Below are 23,111 nucleotides of genomic sequence, written 5' to 3'. Positions count from 1 at the left end.
AGGATGACTCTCAAGAGTGACAATTTGAATGTGCTGGCATCAGTCATAACATGACTGCATCCATTTAAGTCCAGTTCAATGAACTGAGGCCTAATATGATCAGATCTTGCACCAGATGCCACATCCCATCTCTACCCTGACTCTGGACTTTAGCTTTCAAGACCCAGTTTTCAGAGACAAGAAATATAGAGGGTCACAATGCAGAGTACTAACCAATATACAATCACAGTGCATCACTCAGGGAAAAATTCACAAGAGGGAGCAGAAATATTGTAAAAAAGCCAGAGGACCAGGATACCTGCTACTAAATAGTGTCATCTAGACACGACAGGAAAGCTCTGTCCTGTAGTTGGAATTTTCTTTGGGCTGCCAACCAGCTCCCAAATAAAGACATGGAGACTTATTATTAATTATGAATGCTCAGCCTTAGCTTAGGCTTGTCTTATTGGAGAAATTATTTTGGCCACTCCACGTAGTTAAAAGGATATTTATTTAATGGCGAAACTCACAAATTAAGTAATGGGTAGGTCGCAGGGTCTGGGGAAGGTGTAATGCAGTCCAACGGTGTTCTCCGGAGCTCTACACAGTCAATCTGCACTGGTCAGCGTCCCGGCACGAGAGAGCGCCCAGAGCGAGCGCTGGCCCATCCAGCTCTCGGGTCCCCAGGCGCCTCCCCTCGCCCCGCCTCGTAGGCGTGACAGTTGCCAGAGTCTCAATGGGGGTTGGAACTTCCAGAACCAAGTTGGAATGGCTACCCACTACATCTCCCCCTTTTTGTCTAAATAAGAAGGTTCTAAACTAATACAAGACTATATACAAAGGAATGGTTATCAAATATTGTCCAGAAATAATGAGAGATAATGACCTAGATAAGATGTAACTACAACCAATGCAAACAATATCAAGCAAGAAACACATACTAAAATCCAGAGAAGTATAGAGCATAGGTAAACAGCATATTATAAAGATCATTCAAAGGTGTCCTATCCTAAAGAACCTGAACCTAATACTTAATAAGTTCTATCTAAGATATTATATATACTAAGTTGTAACTATAACTGCTAGTCTTCAATCCCATCAAAGACCTGAGAAGGAATATAACGGTACCTGAGAAATGGAAGACGGATGCAAGCAACTTTCGGGAATCTTGCAAGAGTAGACCAAGACAGCTGGCAGCCTGGACAGTCACCTAATGTTTCTCAGCATTGTTGGTGCATTCAAATTGGCTACAGGCCTAGAGTATCTGACAGACCATTTTCAGAAGCAGGATTTCTGAAAGACCATCTTACCCTGTCTTGGCAGAGTACAGTGGTCGCTTTCCTTGTGTCCCGCTTGTCCAGAAAGGAGAGCATTGCATTTGTACTGTCAGCCATCAAGGCAAGGGCAGTTCTTTGCCCAGTAGGCCATTTTGTGCCAAAAGACAAACTTCCAAATGGAAATGTCTTAGAAGCCCAACATTCTCTCGGGATCAATTGGTGCAGCCAGGAGCAATTGTGTCTCACGTCAACAGAATTCTAAGTTATTTAAATGCCATATTCTCCAGGTCTATGAAGTGTTTGAAGATTACCTGCCCATCTAACCTATGTATCTGTAAATCTGGATAACCTAACTAACGTAACTATAGAGATGACATAGGCGACTATAAATCTATAAATCTTATCTATCAAAATAACCTAAGGACTAAGGCTTCACGTAAATAAGGTAAACAGTCTATAAGCAAATGTATGGTGAAGAACGATGACTTCAAAATTGTGACAATACACAAGATATTTATAACAGAGGTAGGAATATATAGTGCGATATGCAATATGACAATAATATTAAATATATATCAATATACCGAATATCCTAAACAGAAGTAGAACATATATAAAGTATGACAGATATAAATTTACATTTGTATCAATATAAAAATGTTTCAAATAAGAGTAGAAATATATGTACATTATAACAAATATAGTTCTGTATTTGTATCAATATACAAATTATCTTAAACAGGAGTATAAAAATAGTCTACATTTGTATCAACATATAAGATTCTATAACAGTACAAATTACAGTGCAAATTATCTAAGATTGCTATTTTACTAAGTTTGTTTACTAGTATATACAATGATTTACCATCATATCTTATACCTATCCGTTCCATTTCTTCTCCCCCCACCCCTTCTTTTTTTTTTTTTTTACAATCCTGAGTTAATATTTTCTTCCACCCCCAACCCTATAACCGTCATCCATAACCCTGAGAATTATGAAACCTGCACTTGAACAGCAATGCATCTCTGCATTAACTACCACCAACTGCAGTAAGAAGTTTCTCTGACCAAGGTTGGAGGATGAGGAGGGGTGCTATGTGATGCTGTCTTCCGGTCACGACATGTGTGCTGCACCCATGGACCCACAGCAGCTGGGGTTACTTACACAAGACCAGAGGCCAGTTAAAAAAATCCCATCACAGTTGGGGGAGAGGCTCCCAAGGCCCCAGCCCTTACTGATGGAGCTGCTGGCAGTTAATGACTGCTGGGGAGAGGGAGGGTCACCTTTGAAAGTCACTGGTAGGTTACCATGCGTGCTGCCAGTGGATGACCCCACATCCATGCATGAATGGGCAGCATTAATTGGGCTCAGTGGATTAAAAATATTAATAAAAACTTGAAAAGGAGTGCATGAAATTGAGAGGGAGTTTGGTTAGAGCAGTGGTTCTCAACCTTCCTAATGCTACGACCCCCCCAACCATAAAATTATTTTCATTGCTACTTCTTAACTGTAATTTTGCTACTATTATAAATAACAATGTAAATATGTATTTTTTTCTAATGGTCTTAGGTCAACCCTGTGAAAGGGTTGTTTGACCTCCATGTGTCCTGACCCACAGGTTGAGAACCACTATGTTTTAAAGAGTTCTGAGGGGATTGGAAGGGGAGGAAGAAGCAGACATGATTAAGATACATGGCATTCATGTATGGAATTTTTAGAGAGTAAATAAAAATTATTACTAAAAAAACAGAATACACCTCATAGAATGTAAAAGACGTAGAATCATTGTGTGATGTCATAGAAGAGATGCTTAATTTAGAAATAACCCTGAGCATACTCCCCAATATTCATACACACACACACACACACACACACACACACACACACACACACACACACTTCCAGCTTCCCTTGCAAATACATTCAGACCATGTGACTGGTTCTGATGGATCATGAGTGGAATAATATGGAAACTCAAAGCCCATATATCTCTTTCATCTCCTTCTTCCCCTCCCACAGTAGCACCAAATGCTATCTATGTGTTCTACATAATGTAACTAAAAATTAACAAGAATTCACAATCGTCACTGTGCTTCAGTAGAGTGAGACATGCATGGCTACTATGTAGAATAACTGAAATATGTGCATGTTGTTTTGTTAATGAAGCACAGCACAGCAGAACCTGACTAACACCTAACTGGTAGCCCCTGAGGCCATAGGAATATTTTTATCTCTTTTTCCCATGCTCCTCGAAATCATGTGAACATTTTTAGTTTGCTTTTGAGTTTTGTTGCTGCTGTTTTTGCTTTCTATGTACTCTGGATTATTTTCACCATGCCAGCCAGTAGCTTGAAATTTCTTTCAACTGGCATGATCTCTTCTCTAGATTAATGCCCCAAACTGACCATGACCCGGCAGATAAGCCTGAACTTGCATTATAATGGGCCTGACTCCCTCCCAATTCTATTAGTAGGGATCACGTCAGTGTGCTGGGGGAAAGACGAGCTGTATCTGTGTGTAGGAAAAGGGCAGCATGATAGTGGTGTTTGGCGGGGGGGGGGGGGGGAGTCCTACAGGTGTGTTGAGAAGGGAGGAGTCATGACAGGTGTATTGAGTTAAGAATTATGACAGGTGTGTTAGAAAGGGAGAGTCGTATCACATGTGCTAGAGGCAGGAGAAGTCATGTCCAGTGTGTTGGGAGAGGGAGGAGTCATTACAGATGTGTCAGGAAGGGAGAGGTCATGACAAGTGTGTTGGGAAGGGAGGAGTCATCACAGGTATGTTGAGTTAGGAATTACGACCTGTGTGTTAGAAAGGGCGGAGTCATATCACATGTGCTGGAGGAGAGAGGAGTCATGCCAGGTGTGTTGGTGATGAGAGAATTCTGCCAAGTGTGGTGGGGGAGGAGGGAATCATGATACATGTGTTGAGGGAGGCCTTATGATGTTGAAGCATTTATAGCTCCCAAAGATTCAAATCCCAAGTGTGCATCACAGGCACACTGCTAAGCATATACAGTCCTTGCAAAATTTTGTTTTCTCCCTCTCTCTGTTTTTTGAGACAAATTATTTTGTTTTTTTGTTTTGTTTTGTTTTGTTTTTGAGGAACTCATGGTCCTTCTGACTCAGCCTCCTAAGCATTGGGATAATAGACATATACCATTATGCCAGGCACAGTTGGTCGTCAATGAAGACCCAGGAATGATATGCTCAGACCCAAGCTACCCTCAGCCAGTTGTGATGAAGCACACTGGTTGGATTTACTGAAGGAGGCAGAGGCAGGAGGACCCCAAGTTTGAGGCCAGCCTAGGAGGCTTGCTAAGGAAAAGCTTCGACCTGGGCCCAGCCACAAACAGTAGTGGGACCATGGAGGCAAAAGCTGCTGCTTCGAGTTGCTGGCTCCTTCTTGTTGTGTTGGTGACTGTGGTGATGCTGCTAGCTGGGACAAAGGGTTTATTGCTGCTTGTTCAGAGAAGAATTACCAGGACCATCGTGTTACAAGAAAGCATCAACAACGGTCAGTTTGGAAAAGTTTGGCAAGACAAATGGTGGGGAGAAATTGCTGTGAAGGTTTTCTCTTCTAGGGAAGAACATTTGTGGTTCCGAGAGACAGACATTTATCAGACTGTGATTGCTTCAAACCACAGAAAAATTCTGCAGGGAACCATGACCACACCTAACAGCAACTTTGAAATCTTCTAAAGGATGATGGAACCCCACAAAGATGACTCCACATGGACTATGGTAACACCACAGAAAGATCAACTTTCGAGTACAAACTGTTTAGGACAATTTCAAGATGGCTAGCTAAGATGATCCAGCCTGACAAACTACTCGAGCAAGGACTTGTGACAAGTCCTGCACTTTCTCATTATGCAGCGACTGGACAAATGATACAGGACTTGACAATTAACCCAAAAATTTTCTTTTCAGGATACCCTAAAGATGCCTTCACCCACAGAAAGTAGGAAGTAATTTTAAGAAAACAACGCCCACATTCCCAAGAGGTGGAATGGGAGGTTTTTGGTTATTTGAGTTATGGATATTGTCATTGTTTATGATGGTTGGTTACAAGTTGTTAATTGTTAATGGTTAGGGAAAAAGTTGAACATGGAGATTAGATTCAGAGATTTTGTTTAAAAAAAAGAAAAAGAATATAGATATGAGGTAGATCATTGAATCTATTCTGAGAAAAAAGATTAAGAAATAATAGGATAAATGGGTAGATAATTGAATCTACTCTAAAAAGAAAAAGGGGAAGATATAAAAATGACAAAAGGTAGATTACTGAATCTATTATGAAAAGAAAAGTGCTTTTAAAAAGGAACTACTTGTTTTACATAGAATAAGTAATGAAATTTTTTTCTGAGTTTATCAAATGTTACTGGACTGGACATTGTTAATATATATAATGGAGTTCTTATCTGAATCTGTCAAATGTTAATGGACTAGACATCGTTAATGTAATTCTTGACTGTATATATTATATATACTTATTGGATAGTTTTCCTTGTATTAGTTATAAGCTTTTTTTAATTTTAGACAAAAAAAGGGGGAAATGTGGTGGTATTGTGTTCCCCAAAATATTGTGTACCCTAATAAACTTACCTGGGGTCAGAGAACAGAAAAGCCACTAGATTCTTAGGCTAGAAAATGGTGGCACTCATGCCTTTAATCCTAGCATTCCAGGGGCAGAAATCCATCTGTTCTAGGATACAGCCAGGCATGGTGACTCACGCCTTTAATCCCAGGGAATGATGGTAGAAAGGAAAGATATATAAGGCATGAAGACCAGAAACTAGAAGCATTTGGCTGGTTAAGCATTCGGCTGGTTAAGCTTTCAAGATTCTAGCAGCAGTTCAGCTGAGATTCATTCTGGATGAGGACTCAGAGGCTTCCAGTCTGAGGAAATAGGACCAGCTTAGGAACTGGCAAGGTGAGGTGGCTGTGGCTTGTTCTGCTTCTCTGATCTTCCAGCATTCACCCCAATAACTGGCCTCAGGTTTGATTTTATTAATAAGACCTTCTAACATTCGTGCTAGGTGAAGGCCACACTAAGGAAGGCTTAAGACAGTTCAGCAAAGCCACCATGGACCAGCGCTTCCCCCACTGACGACAGTCAGGTTCATGAAGAAGGACAGCTCAATGTCAGCTACAGTTATGGGCACTCTTTCCAAGCTGAAATCAGAATACAGATCAATTGTTAAATGCTCCTACATTCCTGTGAGCAAGCTGGGATCGATTCAGAAGCTGACAGAAGAGATGATAAGGAATTCCAGGTGGTCCTTTGAGTTAAAGGAGAAGAGTGCTTGGCCCCTGGGTTTCAGGGCAGTCCCAATGAACTAGATGTCATCTACCCTGTGGTCTGGAGACACTGGGAACTGGAGGGCTCAACCCTCCAGGGGCGAAAGCATCTCAAGCCAAATGAGCATCATCATAGGCTGCAAAAAGACATTGAGCTTGGGGGAGAGTGGGGGAGAGGGTCACATGAGCCTGTGTTAAACTCACACTCCATAGATGAGCCCAGGCATTCACATCAACATCTCTGAGATACAATTGCTTGTTTTGTCTCGATTCAAAAGCCTGCACTCACCTTGAAAGGTTAGTGTGAGGATTCAAAGTGAGACATCTCCAGACTTCAGGCTCTTAGGATGGGTTGGGACTGAGGGAGACATTTCTCATCCCTTCTCCCACCCGACACCAGCCCTCCTATAGATGCTGATCCCATGAGGTACTACTTATTATCACTGGATAATAGGCAGGGGGAACTATACACAGACATTTAAATGGTCATTTCATTGAAATGTTTTGTCATAAGCTTCTGAATCAGAAGCCGCCTTGGAGCATGGCTCATACTGAATATGAAAGTCCCCGGGGAACTTTAATTAAAAGGATTCCAGTGCCTCCACTCACATCCAGGAAGTGGGATTCAAGCAGCCTCAGTGACCAGCATTCGTGGCTGAGCTTGAGGACCACTGTCCAAGTGCCACCCTTTGCCCTATGGCCTTGAAAGGACATCCATCCCACATCATTCTCAACCCAAGATGCTTGAGGCAGTCAGGCCTCTCTGCCCCACATGCCCTTAAACTTGGAAGTCCCTGCCTTCAAAGCCAAGCACCTTGGCTACCCACCATGTGACATTCCATCTCCTTTTGAGAAAACAATAGTTCGACAGACTCTATCGAGGCAAGCACCGTCCCCCGAGGCTGGGCTCCTGCTTTTCCAAGAGATAATTCATGGCTGGTCCAACAAAGAGCAAGGGATGAAAGACGAGGAACCCTTCAAAGTCTCTATCTCACTGTAGATCATGAGACGGTTTCCAGGCTCGCTATTTTGTAATAGATCTGTTAGAAATCAGAGGAAACCGAGATCCCAGGGCCCCCAAATCAGAAAGAAGCAATTGTAATTTAATGTGAACTATCGCAAGCATAAAAGAGGAAGGCAGGTCATCTTGTCCCCAGGCAAGCAATGACCAGGTTACATCCAAAAAACTGAACCATGAAGGCTCTCTTTGTCCATGGCTGAGAGTAGGGGCGGATGAGAGTGGCGGAGGGGAGGGTTGTTTGTCTAGCCAGAGTTGTTTGAAACAATCCCAGGAAAGAAGCCTGTCCAGCAGAGAGCTGAGAAGCCCTGGTGCTGACAGCAGAGCTCGAAGCCACCTTGGGTAGAAAATGCCCATGCTCTGCTGAAAAGTGCCTTTGATCTCAGCGCTCTAAACGTTAAACCTGATTGAAGTTGTTGATGTTGTTGTGTGGATGTGTGTGTGGATGTGTGTGTGTGTGTGTGTGTGTGTGTGTGTGTGTGTGTGTGTGTGGTTTTAATTAGTGAAGAGCCTGGTCATAAAGCAATCACCTCTGTTCTTCAGCCAACAATTTTCCTATTTCGCTTGAAGGAAAGATGGGGCAATGAAAACATAAAAATAAAAGGGCAGGGTGCAGATGGGAAGTCCAGAAAGGTCCAGGGGGAGAAAGGGCCATGCGGGCTTAAAGTGTGAATTCTGCACAGTCAACCAACATTCACCCAGTGAACACAAGCCTGTCCTCAGAGTCTAATGTGGAACACTTACATTCTTCCCATCAAGAGAAGGAGAGGGAGGAGTGGTGAGCTCCAGCAGAGGTCAAACACAGGGACATAAATTCACAGTCTTGGGAGCCAAGGCAGGAAGATGGAGCACCTGTGGACTATTCCCCCAAATCATTCCAGCTTTAAAACCCAGGGACAAATTCTTACCTTACTATTCTCCATACATTTCCCCCAGTCTTATCCCAACACATATCCCAGACAAATGCAGTGTCTCCAGGAGCCACAGGGAGTTGCAGTAAAAGAAACTGGATTCTTTCCTCTTCTCAGGAGAACATCATGGTTGAAAAAGCAATCCCAGACAAGGAGGCTCACATGATTTCATGTGCTTTATTGCAAATGGCTTTCAATGTGTTTTCTTTGTTTACATTAAGAATGAGTATTGTATGGAAAGAGTCAAAGAAATAATCAGATGAGAATGGGTGGCGACGGCTGCCACTGATAATGTTTGCATTCTGCCTCATTGCCCAGGACTCCGCAAGCCATGCAGACGGGCTCTGGCTCATGCTCCCAACACTTCCTCTGGGCCCATGGGAAAAATGAGGCATCCCTCCCCCGGAGATGCTCTCCCAAAGTGTTGCAGCAATCACTCTGAGCCAGAGAGTAAATGAAGGAGGAAAGCAACTAATGTTTATTGAGTGTTAAGTGGGTACTTTATTTAATCCTCACAATTATCCTGTGCAATAAAAAATCATCGCCCCCACTTTATAGATGAGACAACTTGAGGTCTCACAGATAAAGTGACTTGTCCAAGATTACAGGACGATGGAGCAGTAGGACTGGATCTGGAAGGGAAGCCTAAAGACTATGTGCTGTGGAAAACGGGGGAGGGGGGGGGGGGGTGGTAAGTATTCCAGGGTGGACACAGCCTTTCAGGCCAATGGGGAGAATCAATTGGCGCTACCCACATAAAGCAGGAGATCGAATGTGATAAGTGGTAATAAATGAATAATGACTCTAGGAGGCCCAGAGGAACAGTCTGACACTAGCAACTGGAACACACACACACACACACACACACACCAAAGAACAGGCCATAAAAGGTGGACAGGGTCACATGGAGGAGGTCTGAGGGGAAAGGAGAAGAGGGGACATGGTAGAAAAAAACACAGGGAAGATCTGAGTGTCCCAGAGTACTGGACAAATGACCAAATCAGTAAGGTGGTGACCACACCACCTCCTGAACTGCTTTTCTCTTTTTTAAGATAACATTAAGACAACATTAAGGCCTCTTGAGAAGGGTCTTTACGGCATTCACAGCTGCCCATGCCCTCTCAAAGTCCTTCTAGCTGAGGAACTGTGGCCATGTTTCCCTTCCTGCTCTCATCCTTGGCATTGTGTCCCACTGTACCCCATCCACCTTGAGTGCCAGACCTCTCTCTCACCCCAGGCCAGTGTGACTCCTCTCCATGGACACCTGGAGTTCCATCATGCCCCATATCATGGCACCAAGCAGCCCGGAAGTAACCACCAGTCTGTGTCTGTAACTCCCATAAGGCTTTGCTTGTCTGGGAGGAGGGGCATCATTTCCTTCCCCAGAGCTAAACACAGTGCTTGGTATATGGGTAGTAATGAGCAAGGACAAGCCGGGTGGCTGCCTGAATAAATAAAAGAACAGAGGAAGAGGGGAGATGTAGCTAGAGTTTTCCTGCCTTGCCCACAGTCAGGACAAATCTTTGTCACCCGCCAGTCCCACAGCCGCTCAGACCCAACCAAGTAAACACAGAGACTTATATTGCTTTCAAACTGTATGGCCGTGGCAGGCTTCTTGCTAACTGTGCTTATATCTTAAAGTAACCCATTTCTAGAAATCTATACCTTGCCACGTGGCTGGTGGCTTACCGGCATCTTCACATGCTGCTGGTCATGGCGGCGGCTGCAGTGTCTCTTGCCTTCCTGTTCTTTTATTTCTCCTCTCTGTTAGTCCCGCCTATACATCCTGCCTAGCCACGACCAATCAGGTTTTATGTATTAACCAATCAGAACAACTTGACATACAGACCATCCCCCAGCACAGCCAAGTGCAGACCATCTCAGACACCTGCACTCAGGCCCATGGTCCTAATCATCCTCTATGCGGACCTGCTGGGTAACGCCACAAAGAACCCAAGAAGGGCTCCCACAGGACATACAGAACATCCCACAGCAGGGAGAAAGGCATGGGGAGGAGATAGGATCAGATACTGCATTTGGGAAAAAAGGAGGAGGCCAAGGATACCAAATTAGTTTGTTCAGTATTTTTATGATTCATTTTTAAATTGTGTGTGTGTGTGTGTGTGTGTGTGTATTGTGTGTAAATGCATGGCACATGTATAGAGGTCACAGGACAACTTTCAACAGTCAGTTCTCACCTTCCACCTTGTTGAGGCAAAGTCTCTAAACGGCATTCTCCAGGTAGCTGGTCCATGAGTGTCCATTGATACTCTTCCCTGCCTCCCATCACCATGGGAGTTCTGAGGCTGCCAGTTCACACCACTTCATTGGTTCTCTTCTCTGCCTCCCATCTCACCACGGGAGCTCTGAGGTTGCCAGTTCACACCACTTCATTGGTTCTCTTCTCTGCCTCCCATCTCACCATGGGAGCTCTGAGGTTGCCAGTTCACACCACCCCCATTGGTTCTCTCCTCTGCCTCCCATCCCATCACGGGAGTTCTGAGATAGATTACCAGTTCATACCACCACATCTGACTTTCTTATCTGGGCTCCAGGGACCAAACGTGAGCCGTAAGACTTGTGCGGCTAACAGTTTTACTTGCTTTTACCAGCCCTGGTCCAGCACTTATTCTGTGGTGATGGAGAATCTAGTGGGTTTCAAGGAGAGAAGTGATGTCTTAGTTCATCAGACGCCAGTGAATGAACATGGGGAGCAAATTGGTGAGAGAGACAAGGCAATTTTTCAGATACATTTGATGACAGTACGGACCAGGAATGAAAAAGACAAGCATATTGTTATTTCAATCTTTTGTTGTTGTTGTTGTTGTTGTTGTTTTGGTTTTTTTTGTTTTTGTTTTTTTGTTTTTGTTTTTGTTTTTCAAGACAGGGTTTCTCTGTGTAGCTTTGCGCCTTTCCTGGAACTTGCTTTGGAGACCAGGCTGGCCTCGAACTCACAGAGATCCGCCTGTCTCTGCCTCCCGAGTGCTTGGATTAAAGGTGTGTGCCACCACCGCCCAGCGTTATTTCAATCTTTAAAAAAAAAAAAAAAAACTGTCCCAGGGGAGGGGATCCCCTTCCAGACTGTTGGAAACACAGACATATTCTCGAAGCTTCCCGGCATTCCGCGAAGACAGAGATAACTGCTGTGGGCGGGTCTAGGGAGCGGTGAGAAACTGCCATTTGCTCATAGGAACTCTCCAGAAATACTCCATAAATAAGCATTGGCAAGAACACCCCAGGGAACCCGCCTATGCCATGACTAAGGCCCTGAGAAATCTCTACCCATGGCCAGGCAGAAACTGTGACAGCCAAACCTATCACTGGGCTTCTGGGAGCACTTAGATTATGGGCTGTGGGAATCTTCGGCCGTAAAACTTTCACCCAGCTGCTGGCTGTGCAATTAAGGAGGATGCTCTCAAGCACATCAAAAGGCTCTTCCGAGGTGATCTCAGGAGGCTTCCTCCTCCCTGTGAGGAAGGCAGGAGTCGGGTCTCATTAGCCTTATTTCACAGATGAGAAAAGTAGGTTCCCTGATGACTAAGTCTTTCGCCTCAAGTCAAATAGCCAGCAAAGGGTGGGACCCAAAAATAACCATATCAGTCACCAGAATATCAAGACACCATCATCTGGAGCTTCCTGTGGCACAGCAGGTGGCTGTTCCTGGGAAGTCTGGGTCATGTTTGGAGTGTCAGGGTGGGCAGGGTTGCAGCCTTTAAGCACACACAGACTCTTCCCTGCACACTCATAGATGTGGTGTATGACCTAGCCAACAGCACCACTGACAGCCTTCTCGGGCTAGTGTCTTCTGAAACCGAAGACTCAGTAGACAGCCCTAACCAGTTGACTCCTGGGCACACACAGATGCAAAGCATTTTCAGAGAGTGCACACCATCCTAGCGGCCACCCTGTAGAACATTCCCCGAACTTCGTAGGATGTGGCTAGCTATAAATTGCAGTTGTCCTCACTATTCCTGGGACAGGAATTACCAGAGACCACTCCCACAGGAGTGAATTGCAGATACTTGGAACACCTCTCTCATGGAGCTCCTCTGAGCCTTCAAGGACGGAAAGCAGGCCACATGCATGGCATGTAGTAGTAGTCACCAAAAAACTCGTTAGCAATCAGTAGCCAACAGCACTGATTTTGCAAGTGATCCAAGTTTGAACAGTGATCCATAATCTCATCTCTTCACAGGTGAAATAGCAAAGAGTTAAACGTAAATTTTCACATTTTACCAGTTCTCTCCCATCCAGGCCAAGGAAGTTCATTCGTATTGTTTGTTTTTAATATTTTTTTGAGATTATAATGTAATGGCATCATTCTCCCTTCCATTTCCTCCATCCAAACCCTCCTGTTTGCCCCTCTTGTTCTATTTCAAATTCATGTTCTATTTCTAATTCAAGTTTCAAATCCAGCGCCATGATATATATTCCTGAATACAGCCTGCTTGGTCTGTACAATGTTCCCTGTATGAGTGATTTCAGGGCTGACCCTTTGGTCTCGAGAACCAATTGGTGAGCTCTTCTCTGGAGGAGACTCTTTCTCCCACTCTCAGCCTTCTTTAGTTTCCCATATATGAAAAAAAAAAAAAAATTAACCACTAGAAAGGACCATACGGGAAAAGTGGGACACTGTGAAAAGACCAAACACACTAATTCCTAACCATCTCCATTACCCACCATGTTTGAAAAAGGAGTGCTCTATCAGGCTTGGCACAAAGGACACTGGGCAGATCAGGAAACTTCAGCATCACAGAAACGGATCCAGCTGTGGTGGCTTTGAAGGTCCCTCTAGGCCTCTCCCTTGTCCCTCCTTAGTACTGTCACTGCTGCCTGGTAATCAACGGTTCCAGACTCAGTTCTCTGAAGGCAGCAATAGACAGGCCAGAGGCAAGATAACGCACAGCACACAGCATCTTTGTTCAAGTACGGTGCAGTCTTCTGATTCCCCTGTGCGCACCCTCCCTCCCCCATCATTCCATGTCCGGTCGTAGACTGTGACTCCCCTCAGATATTAGGGTTCTACCATGTGTGCCATCCTAACAGCCCATCCCATGTGTCACCTACACTTGGGTGCTCATCTCGCACCTCTACCTTCTTACCCACAACCCCTCTATCTCTTTATTTGAGGTCTTTGTCCCGAGAACGCATGCGGGCCTCTCTCTCGGGGAAGGTCGGGGAAAGAATGTGTCCAACAGTGACACTCCACTGATGAAGGACAAGAGCTAGCAGGTGCTCTCACCAGGAGGTGGGCGATTCTGAGAGAACGCCTTTATTATCTCACCACGACTCCTCAGTACAGTTCAGTCCGCAGCATCAGCTGTCTCAGTCAGACACCCTCTATGTGGCTCCTCAACTCTTTACTGGGACTTCCTAAGGTCGCCTCCAAATTAAATCCTACATCCCTGCTTGGGGTCTTCTTTCTGAAAAAGGCACTCCAAACAAGGTCTTCAATAAAAGCGACTTTTGTGCGTTGGACACTCGGATAATTTAAACTATTACTACATCACGTAGATGTTGACTTGCTTGTGGAGAGCTCTCAAAGCAAACCAACTACCAGTTAACTTTTCTGTGGCTTTCTCCAGTCACAGCTCAAACTACCTTCTCATTTCCCATAATGCTCCTGGCATGGCAGACTTTCTCCTCAGCTCTGTCTGCCAGTGGCTGTCTGGCCCATTAGGTGCTGACTGGGTCCTAACATTGTGGGTGCCGTCTCCCTGGAGAGACAAAACAGAATTAGGGTAAGGCTCACTGGCCAATTTGAACAAACACAAGTTTGCCTCATGTCTTTATTTAAACTCTTGATAATTCATTTGTTGCCACTATTGGCAACCACCGAGTCATGCTAACATGATCTGCTCCATCCTTGTTTGGCATAAATTCGTAAAAAATTTTTGTTGTTTTCATGTTATATTGAGAATGAAAATCAGGCTTTAGGCTTGCTAGACAAGTGTTGTTCCAGTGAACCATAGATTCGGTGTTAGATTTTTTTAAATTATTGAATTAAAAAGCATATTTGTCTTGATTGCTGGATGGGGGTGTGTGTGCCCAGCACCACTGTCTCACATTATCATACTATTGTTGGTCAATATGAATGTACTGGTAGAACGTGAGCCCTACACAGCTAAGATTTCGGAAGCAGATTAACTAGGCTCCTCCAGTGTGAAGGGGGAGCTGGCCTTTGAGTCACCCAGTGCCAGCTGTCCATCATGCCCTCTGACCCTTTTCCTTCCAGTTCACAGACTTAAAAGGAAAGAGTGAGTACCACATGCTATGGCTCTTTTCCTACACGATCCTCAGAAACCTTCACACATCCTCATCTGAAGGGAAGCATCCCCCCCAGTGATGACTTTCCTACTTGTGCGGCTCTTCCCCATCACACAGAGTACGACTGAGCTCTACAGATATTATGTACTTCAAACATGGCCAAAGAGAGCTCTCCCACGTTCCCACCCAGACTTCACCTTGCCCTTGAGGGTTTTGTCCTTCAGATAATTTTTATCAGTATTTGTAACCTACAAAGATAATTTTTTTTTTAAAACACAAATGGGCAGTGCAATTTGCTGTGCCTTTCAGTGGTTGTAGACGTCGCTGTGTGCCCTCTGGTGGGTGTGTTCGATTTCTTCTGTTGCTGTGTACCACATAATCACAAACTTGGAGGTTTACTACCACACATTTGTCTTCTCAGTTTCTGTGGGTCTATTTCAGGTATGAGAGAAGTGGGTTCTGTGCTTTGTGTCTTGCTGAGCAAAAATCAAAAATGTCTGGTAGGCTGTGTCCCCATGTGAAGACTTGGGAAAGAATGGACTTCCCGGTCCATTGGGTTACTGGCAGAATAAAGCTCGTATAACTGCTCCATTGAAGGTCCTGGCTTTTGGCAGGCTGTTGCTAAAGGCCACCCTTGCAGCTCAGGTATCACCTGCATTTCCTTGGGCTTCATTCCCAATATGGCTGCTAGCTTTGTCCAGCCCTTAAGAGAGTCTGATAAGACAAGGTCTAATATACCATAATATAATGACCTGAAAGGCACTGTGGCCTTTGGCATGTTTTGTGGATAAGGAACAAGTCAGAAATCCTGCAGTTGATCAAAAAGGGGGAACACCACAATAGCACAAGTCCCAGGATGTAAATACCATGGGGACCCAGAGTAGGTCCCCGCCATTGAGGGTGCTTGAACTCTAGCCTCTGTGCCTCAGTCTTTTCTAATACAGCACCGTCACCAGCAGGTGGCAATGACCTCATACCCTTCCCAGGCCACTACTAGGTAGGTGAAGGGTCTGGCCCTAGGCACAGCTCTGCTTAACCACCAATAATCACACAATTGTTTTGTAGTTGTGTCTCATTACCTTGGAAATGCTATAATATTTGTGTTGAACTATACACTGTATCCCCATTTACTTTTATATGAGAATAAGTTTTCAAATATCTGCTGGTCAAGAAGTCACAAGTTTGAAGCCAGCCTATGGTGGTGGAGGTCTTTAATCCCAGCACTTGGGAGGCAGAGGCAGGCAGATCTCTGTGAGTTCAAGGCCAGCCTGGTAGACAGAGAAAATTCCAGGGCTGTTACCCAGAGAAACCCTGTCTTGAATCACCTCCCAAAACAAGAGTTCATGTTGCCCCAGTCAGAATGGACATTATCAAGGAAGCAGGGGACAGCAAATGCTGGCAGGAAGTGGAAAAGTAGGAGCCCTTATTCACTGCCAGTGGCAATTAAAGGTGTACAGCCACTATGGAACCAAGTAAGGATTTCTCAAAAAACTAAAAAAGGAACTACCACGTAACCCAGTCTATCCTACTCCTGGGTATATACCCAAAAGACTTTAAGTTGAAATACCACAGAGACACTTTCACATCCATGTTTATTGTCACACTGTAAACCAGCCTGGATGTCCCTCAGCAGACGAACAGATAAGGAAAATGTAAAAATTTACAAAATAGAATTTTATTCCATTAATATTTTCCATTAATTATATTTCATTAATATTTTCTGATTAGATATTTTAATTTGCTCCCAACGGTGCTGCTTTAAACCACCAAGTATTGTCACATTTATTACCCAACAGTAAACAGCTAAGTCTCACTTGACCTGTGGTTTATGCTCTGTGCTCTGGAAAACACCATTGAAACGCCAAGAGCATTAAGGCCCTTTCCCGTGGGGCAGGCAGGATGGTGATGGAAGACAGAGGGTTAACTCGGGTGAAGAAAGTCTATGAAGGATCTGGTTCCAGCTCTCTCCAGACCCAGCAGCTGTGTGAACAGAGTGAAATCATTTCCCGTTCTGTAAAGTGGAATTAATGATAAATGCCTTTCTTACATCACACTGTTATTACGAAACTCAAATTACAGAACCCGAGTGAAAGCTTTGTAATATGTGGGGTTATAGACCAAAGAAGGGATGGAAATCACCAACACTATCATCATCATCTTTACTGCAGGCTGTTATAAGGTAAAACCAATAAAAGTTATAATGCATCAGGCAAAGTCCAGCCAAGTCAACAGAAACCACTCTGAGTATTGAGAACCAGGGGAAATTCAGGTAGAAAATGAGAGCGGGAGGGTGGGGGAGGTGGGGGGGTAGGGGGTGGGGGGGTGGGGGGGTGAGTTTTAAAACGGTGAGCAACCCAGGACAGCAAAGAGCTGCTACCACCCCTAACCCAGACCAGCAAGAAGGAGAGGCAGGGCAGGACCAGAGGCACCCAAGACCTGGAGTTACACCCTAAAGAATCACCACAGAAACAGGGTTGTCTTGGTTGATGGTTCCTCGTGGTCAGCAATACCTACTAAACCCACAGTGTGGCAGAGAAAGGAGACAGAACTCTGGGTTAATAAGAAAGTGAGGGCCGGGCAGTGGTGGCACACGCCTTTAATCCCAGCACTCGAGAGGCAGAGGCAGGCGGATCTCTGTGAGTTCGAGGCCAGCCTGGGCTACCAAGTGAGCTCCAGGAAAGGCGCAAAGCTACACAGAGAAACCCTGTCTTGAAAAACAAAACAAACAAACAAACAAAAAAGAAAGTGAGGACCTGATAAGCCCTTTCTCCCAGGGCCAACCAGAAGAACTTGGCTCCCAGCTCTGCTGCTGACTTAGGATGGCCCTCACGCCAACATTTAGAAAGCAAGAACACCTTCCCTTCTATAATGTAAAGACAGGGCCTCTGTCACCTCAGCCTCCCACCACTGGGGGCAAAAAGATGGGGGTATACAGAAGGATGTCTTTACCAGATTTGTTCACACTGTGACCCAACAGGTGAGGTGCCTGTGGCCATCTATAGTTTATATAAAGCCATGAAACAAAGGCTAGACCCTATCATAAATTTAACTGTGAGACTGCCTGGTTGATCCTTTTTGGGAGCAGGGGGAGACCTGGGCCTTATCTGGTCTCACTTTCTATTATAAATTTTGTTATGCTGTTGTTCACTTCCAGGCAGAGGAACATGGGATCTTAAAAGATATCCCATTTTTGAAAGAGGAAAGAATTTTGGACTTTTGAAGGGTAGGCGATTTCCCCTCCCCCATTGTGGGCCTAGCAGAAGTGTCAGGAGGTCCTTCCTCTGAGGTAAGTCTGTTTCTGTTAAGCACATAAAATCTGTGCACATGCACACACACACACACACACATGTTCTTGGGAAGTGAAGATGTTCAAGGCAAAGGCAGGGAGGGCAGAGGTGTTGGAAAACCTCTCTACGTAGCACTCACCGCCCTTCCTGTAAGCCATGTTCCTGTGATGGGGGCTCCCTTGGCTAAAAGCATCACTGTTGCTTTGTAGAGAAATTCCTTAAGTCACACTTGATCTTTCTGGCTTTTGATATGACACCTACAAGCTGCTGAGCTCTAGTTTCAGGAACCAAACACACACACACACACACACACACACACACACACACACACACAAAGCTAGACATTGACTCCCCCCCACACACACACACAAAAAAAAGGAGAACAAAGGCAAAATTCCTGTGAACTTAAAAGAAATGTGAGCTGGTAGCTAATGAAGAAATAGAAACTAAAATGGTTGCCCTGCCCTACAGATCAGAACACAGAGATTCATTTCCTCAGAACTTGACAACAGCCCTCCAGTGAGGGGAGCAGAAACCAGTCTTTATAACACTAGGATCCCGGGGCCCTGAGATGTAGACCCTCCCTGCCCTGTCGAGGCAGACATGATTGTTCTCATCTCTCACTTCTTAGAACTTGGCCCGTGTTTCTAAGGGACTCCATGTCTAAGTCACTCAGGCAGTGCCCTGCACAAATCGGAAGTTGTCACTTCTACCGGTCAGCGTGCCTGCAGCCTTCCCAGAGCCATGAAGTGCTTCTGCTAAACCATGTCTGCTACTTGGCTTTATGACACAGACACCCACAAGGCCACGATTCTATGTGAGTCTGTCCCTTCTCTGTCCCTGGTACCTCCTCCAGTAACTAGTACCTAACAGAACCGCAACAAAATTCTCAGAATTAAGAAGCAAAAAATTGGAGAAGATGGCCTGAACCTCTCTCTGTCGCTGAATAAGCAAATATTTTAAAGACCAAAACTTTATGAGACGACGCCTATTTCTTGAGTTAGCCTTTAGAGAAGACGGATAGCATAGAAGTTGACATCTCTGCTTGTGAGGCAGAAAGGATCTGGGTTTGAATCACAGCTCCACAACTTACTGGGCCAAACGGAGCATGCTCCAAAACTACCCCGAGGCTGAATCTCCTCATCTGTGAGAAGTCAGTGAGATGAAGCCCCTCAGGTAGGGCCTGAGAGACGCATCTCAGCCGTAGTTGAGAAGTTACAGTGCCAACGCGTCAATTCCACAGTGATCCTTGAGAGCAAATGTTATCCACCCAGACTTACTATCCCAGGAAAAAAAGACCATGCCCAGGACCTAAGAAGGGCTCAATAACAGCTGTTGAGCAGAGGGAAGGAAGAGGAGGAGGAAGAAGAAAGGGGAAGAGGAGAGTGGGGTGAAGGTGAAGAGGAGTAAAGATGAAGAAAGGGAGACTGAGTGGAAGGGGGGTGTCACTGACAGGGTCAGAGGGGTGCATCGCCCATCCTGCCTTCTCTAACTCCGTAACTCTGAGCTCGTCCATCTCTCTGTCTCACTCTGCTGTTTTAAGATGAAAGGTCCCTTCCCTAGGATCTAGTGGGGAGCAGAGGGCAGGGTCTTGGTCCTGTTTGCAACACTCCCCCTGGGCCTGCAGATGGTGCTGCTGAGTTAGGAAGGAGCCGGTTCCTGCGACCTTAGCTGTGTTCATAGCAGACGGGATCTAGGGAAGTCTCTTGCTTATTGCTGAAAACACCTGAGGCAGTGAATGAGTCTAGAGTCTACTTCCTTTCTTGCCTACCCGGCTTCTCCTGATGCCCTCAAAGCACTGCGGATGTGGGGAGACATCTGGTTCTGCCACCCAGGTCCTGTTTGCAGCTGGTGACCTGGTTCTCTTGAGGCCCCTTTAACAATCAGCATAGACAGAATTATAATACTGGACAGACATGGGTAAGCTTAGTAAAAAAAAAAAAAAAATTCGCATCAGTTGCAGAGCACTGTGCCAGGACCTGGGGGGGGGGGACTCGAGACCGGCAGCTTCCCTTCCTTCCAGGTATTCCTATAGATGTGGTTAGCACAGAAGAACAAAGAGATGATGGATGATAAGGAAATGACTCCCTAAGGACCACGTCACTCGATGACAGGACTCATCTGATCATATATGCTTTGTGCTGCAGGGAGCAGATAAAGTCCTGAGTGAATGTATGAGCACGGCCACGTCAAGGACCCCAGTGCCTCCGATTCATGGGAGCGACAAAGCCCTCCCCTGGTCCACATGTGGATGTGGACAGTGGGGGGGGGGATGGCTGCTTCCTCCTCCCATGTGTTTACAGCCTAAGACTGCTGCCCGACAGAAACCCGCACCAAGACTAGCTAAACTTGCTGCCTTCTTCAGCTGTAGACAACAAACCCACCTCCTCCATTCAGGTGAATAAAACGGCTGAGTTTCCGCCTATAGCTGGTGCACCTCCATCCGCGTGCATGGCCCACGCGACCCCAGCTTTCCTGCGCCTGTGTCTGTGTGTCTGCCTTTTCTCTACTCCCTGTTGCCCCAGTCAGATCAGTCCCTACGCTGAGCAGATCATGACACTGCTAGATTGTGTCTCTTCGAGGACACATGGGTGCTTTGTTCTTCCTTGGTTTCCCAAAGCCAAATGCAACTCTCGCCCTCATGAACCAACAATGCAGTGGGTGCATTCTCTTCACTCTGCCCTTCACTCAGCTTCTCGTGGGCAGTATCTTTTCACAAACATGCATAGCTGCCATCTTTCCATATCCAGCTCCCAGGGCAGGTAGATGCTCAGTCAATGCACGTTGGTTAGAATACAATTTCCTCTTCACGTACTGGGCACCTTCCGTGCACATGACGGACAAGTCAGTATTGAACAAATGCAAGGCCCTGGGGGCCTGGCTGGAGTCCCGAGATCTGGCTGCTAAGTAGGATGCACAGGGCCATGAGAGCACAGGAATTCATCCAGGGAAGGCTCAAATTCTAGAAAAACAAGGCAAAGGATCATTGTACGACATTCACCACATTCATCTCTGGTTATGGGCACTTGATCTCTGCGGAGAGCTGGGCATCGTGACTAACACCACTTTGCAAGTGGAAAGACTTACCCAGGGTGGCGGCGCCAGACGGAAGGCCAAGGCAGGTGGCTCCTCTACTCCAATGGGCCAGTCTCATAAGAGTGGGTCCTAGAGAAGAAGCAATTGTGACCGAGTGAAAATGAGTTCTACAGTATGAAAACTCATAAAGAGCTGGCCTCTGTCATGTGATTCGTGAGCTCCAGGCCTGGGGGAGGCGGGTGCTGTATTCGTCCCACTACGGAGCTTTTAAGGAACAAATTGTCATGATCCTTACGCTGTACTTGAAGACATGTGAGGTCCCCCAGGGCATGGCTAGGGTGCGGGTCACAGGTCACTTCACAGAGCCGTGGAAGCAGGAGAAATGGGCCCCCGGCCTTCCCTGGGGAGAGGAAACTGCACGGAGCATGACACATGAATGTCTTCAAGGATGCTAACAAAGAGTTCAAACAGAGGAGGAGTGTGATGCAGAGGTCGGGGTGGATGACACAAGCATCCGGGGAGAAGCTTGAGAAACCGATCTGCTCCGTGGGGCACGGAGACCATGTCGGGAACACGTCTTCAGAGCCTCTTCTCCAGGAGACTGCGGAGCTCTAGGAGAATCCTGGGGCAGGGGAGGTCACATCAAATTTCTAACCAGGGGGCTCTGAGGAAAAGGAAATGTCCCAGCCACCTCTCCATGTACCCCCAACCTCAGGAATCTGGGTGACCACAGAAAGACCCTCAGGCTTCTTATTAATGAGCCTGTCGAAGATCCTGTCCAGCTAGCACAGACCATGGAAATAATTCCTAGTGACAGAGCATGTTTGTATGGGATGGCTGCCAGCTGTCGGCTTCTTCAGCCTCGGTGCTTCCTCTCGCTCCACTGACCAACCAGGGCCTGGGAGGAATCTGTTCTCAGTGACAGAGGCCATAGAACATCCCGATGCCCCCACCCCACCCCCGTGCCCAGCACCACCCGTCCCAAGCAAGGTCAAAGAAGCCACTCTCTTAGGGTCTACGAGGTCATCACCGTGGCAACCAGGGACGGCTTTCTCCCTCCTAAACCCACCAAGACCTGAGGGGGCTTTTCAGACTCCTGGTACATTTCTCAGAAACATGCTAAAAAGGCTTGGCATGACCTCGGGGAGACATCTAGGTAGAGCAGAGAGGCAAAGAGCAGAGCTTGCCTCCTGCCTCAGCCTGCAGAGGCCAAGGCTCAGCCCAGCACTTCCTTGGTGTCCGTGTTCTCACAAAGGGATCCCAACGAAGAGCCACTAAGCAGCAGCGCACCATCTCTGCCTCTCCCATCAAAGCCAGACGCACCCAGGAAACGCAGGAGAGGGTCAAATCCATCACAGACATGGCAAAGACAAGTCATGGTCTCCAACGGAAAACCATCTGTGAGCCTGGTGGCATCCAGCTGTGCAGGGTGTAAGCTTTCGCCAAAACCGAGTTTGTGGGAGGTGGTTTTGTTTGTTTGTTTGTTGTTTGTTTGTTTGTTTTTAACTGAAGCATGTGTGGAGGTTAAGAAAGAGTTCAGGGCATTTGCTCAAATGTAGGCAGCAGAGGGATGGCTAAACTGAGGGCGGATTGCTAGCTGGCAGGACTAATAAGAAAGCTTCGAAAGATTACATGGACTGTGAGGTTCACTGAGCTCTTGCAAATGGCAGCTATCTTGTTAACTGGACTTGTTATACTGAGCAATGATACGCTCCGTGCTGGCTTACAGAGAAGATCAGCAATGTTCATATCCACACGTTTATGAGCATCCAAGGATGTGCCTTTTAAAACACAAGTGTGGTCAATTATTCCTCGTGGTAGTTCTATTCCATAGAACCGCCGTGAGTATTTTAATTAGGGAATCATTAAACCGTTGCTCCAAGGGGAAAGAGAGGGCTAGGCTCCTCGTAGCCTCCGGTCGTAACGTTTCATCAGCCCATCCAAATGCATCTTTATGGTATGTGTCTTTATTAACAGCATCTTATCCAATAGACTCGGTGCGCTAACACTGACTCCACGGGCAACAGCACAG

At 46.0% G+C, this 23,111-nt stretch overlaps 1 long non-coding RNA gene across 1 annotated transcript in view; it reads right to left on the bottom strand.

The window, feature by feature from the left end:
• Positions 1-17,498: 17,498 nt before the first annotated feature.
• Positions 17,499-23,111, bottom strand: part of LOC119086786 — an 8,799-nt gene continuing 3,186 nt past the window's right edge. Inside the window, exons 2-3 of the long non-coding RNA XR_005090143.1 lie at positions 21,131-21,208; positions 17,499-21,005 (exon numbers count right to left, since the gene is read on the bottom strand). This is a non-coding gene — a long non-coding RNA (uncharacterized LOC119086786). The remainder of the gene's footprint in view (positions 21,006-21,130; positions 21,209-23,111) is intronic.

Source organism: Peromyscus leucopus, chromosome 16_21 (assembly GCF_004664715.2).
Source record: "Peromyscus leucopus breed LL Stock chromosome 16_21, UCI_PerLeu_2.1, whole genome shotgun sequence".
Taxonomy (NCBI): Eukaryota; Metazoa; Chordata; class Mammalia; order Rodentia; family Cricetidae; genus Peromyscus; species Peromyscus leucopus.
The sequence above is the reverse complement of the archived record's forward strand: the minus strand, read 5'-3'. Positions and strand labels throughout refer to the sequence as shown.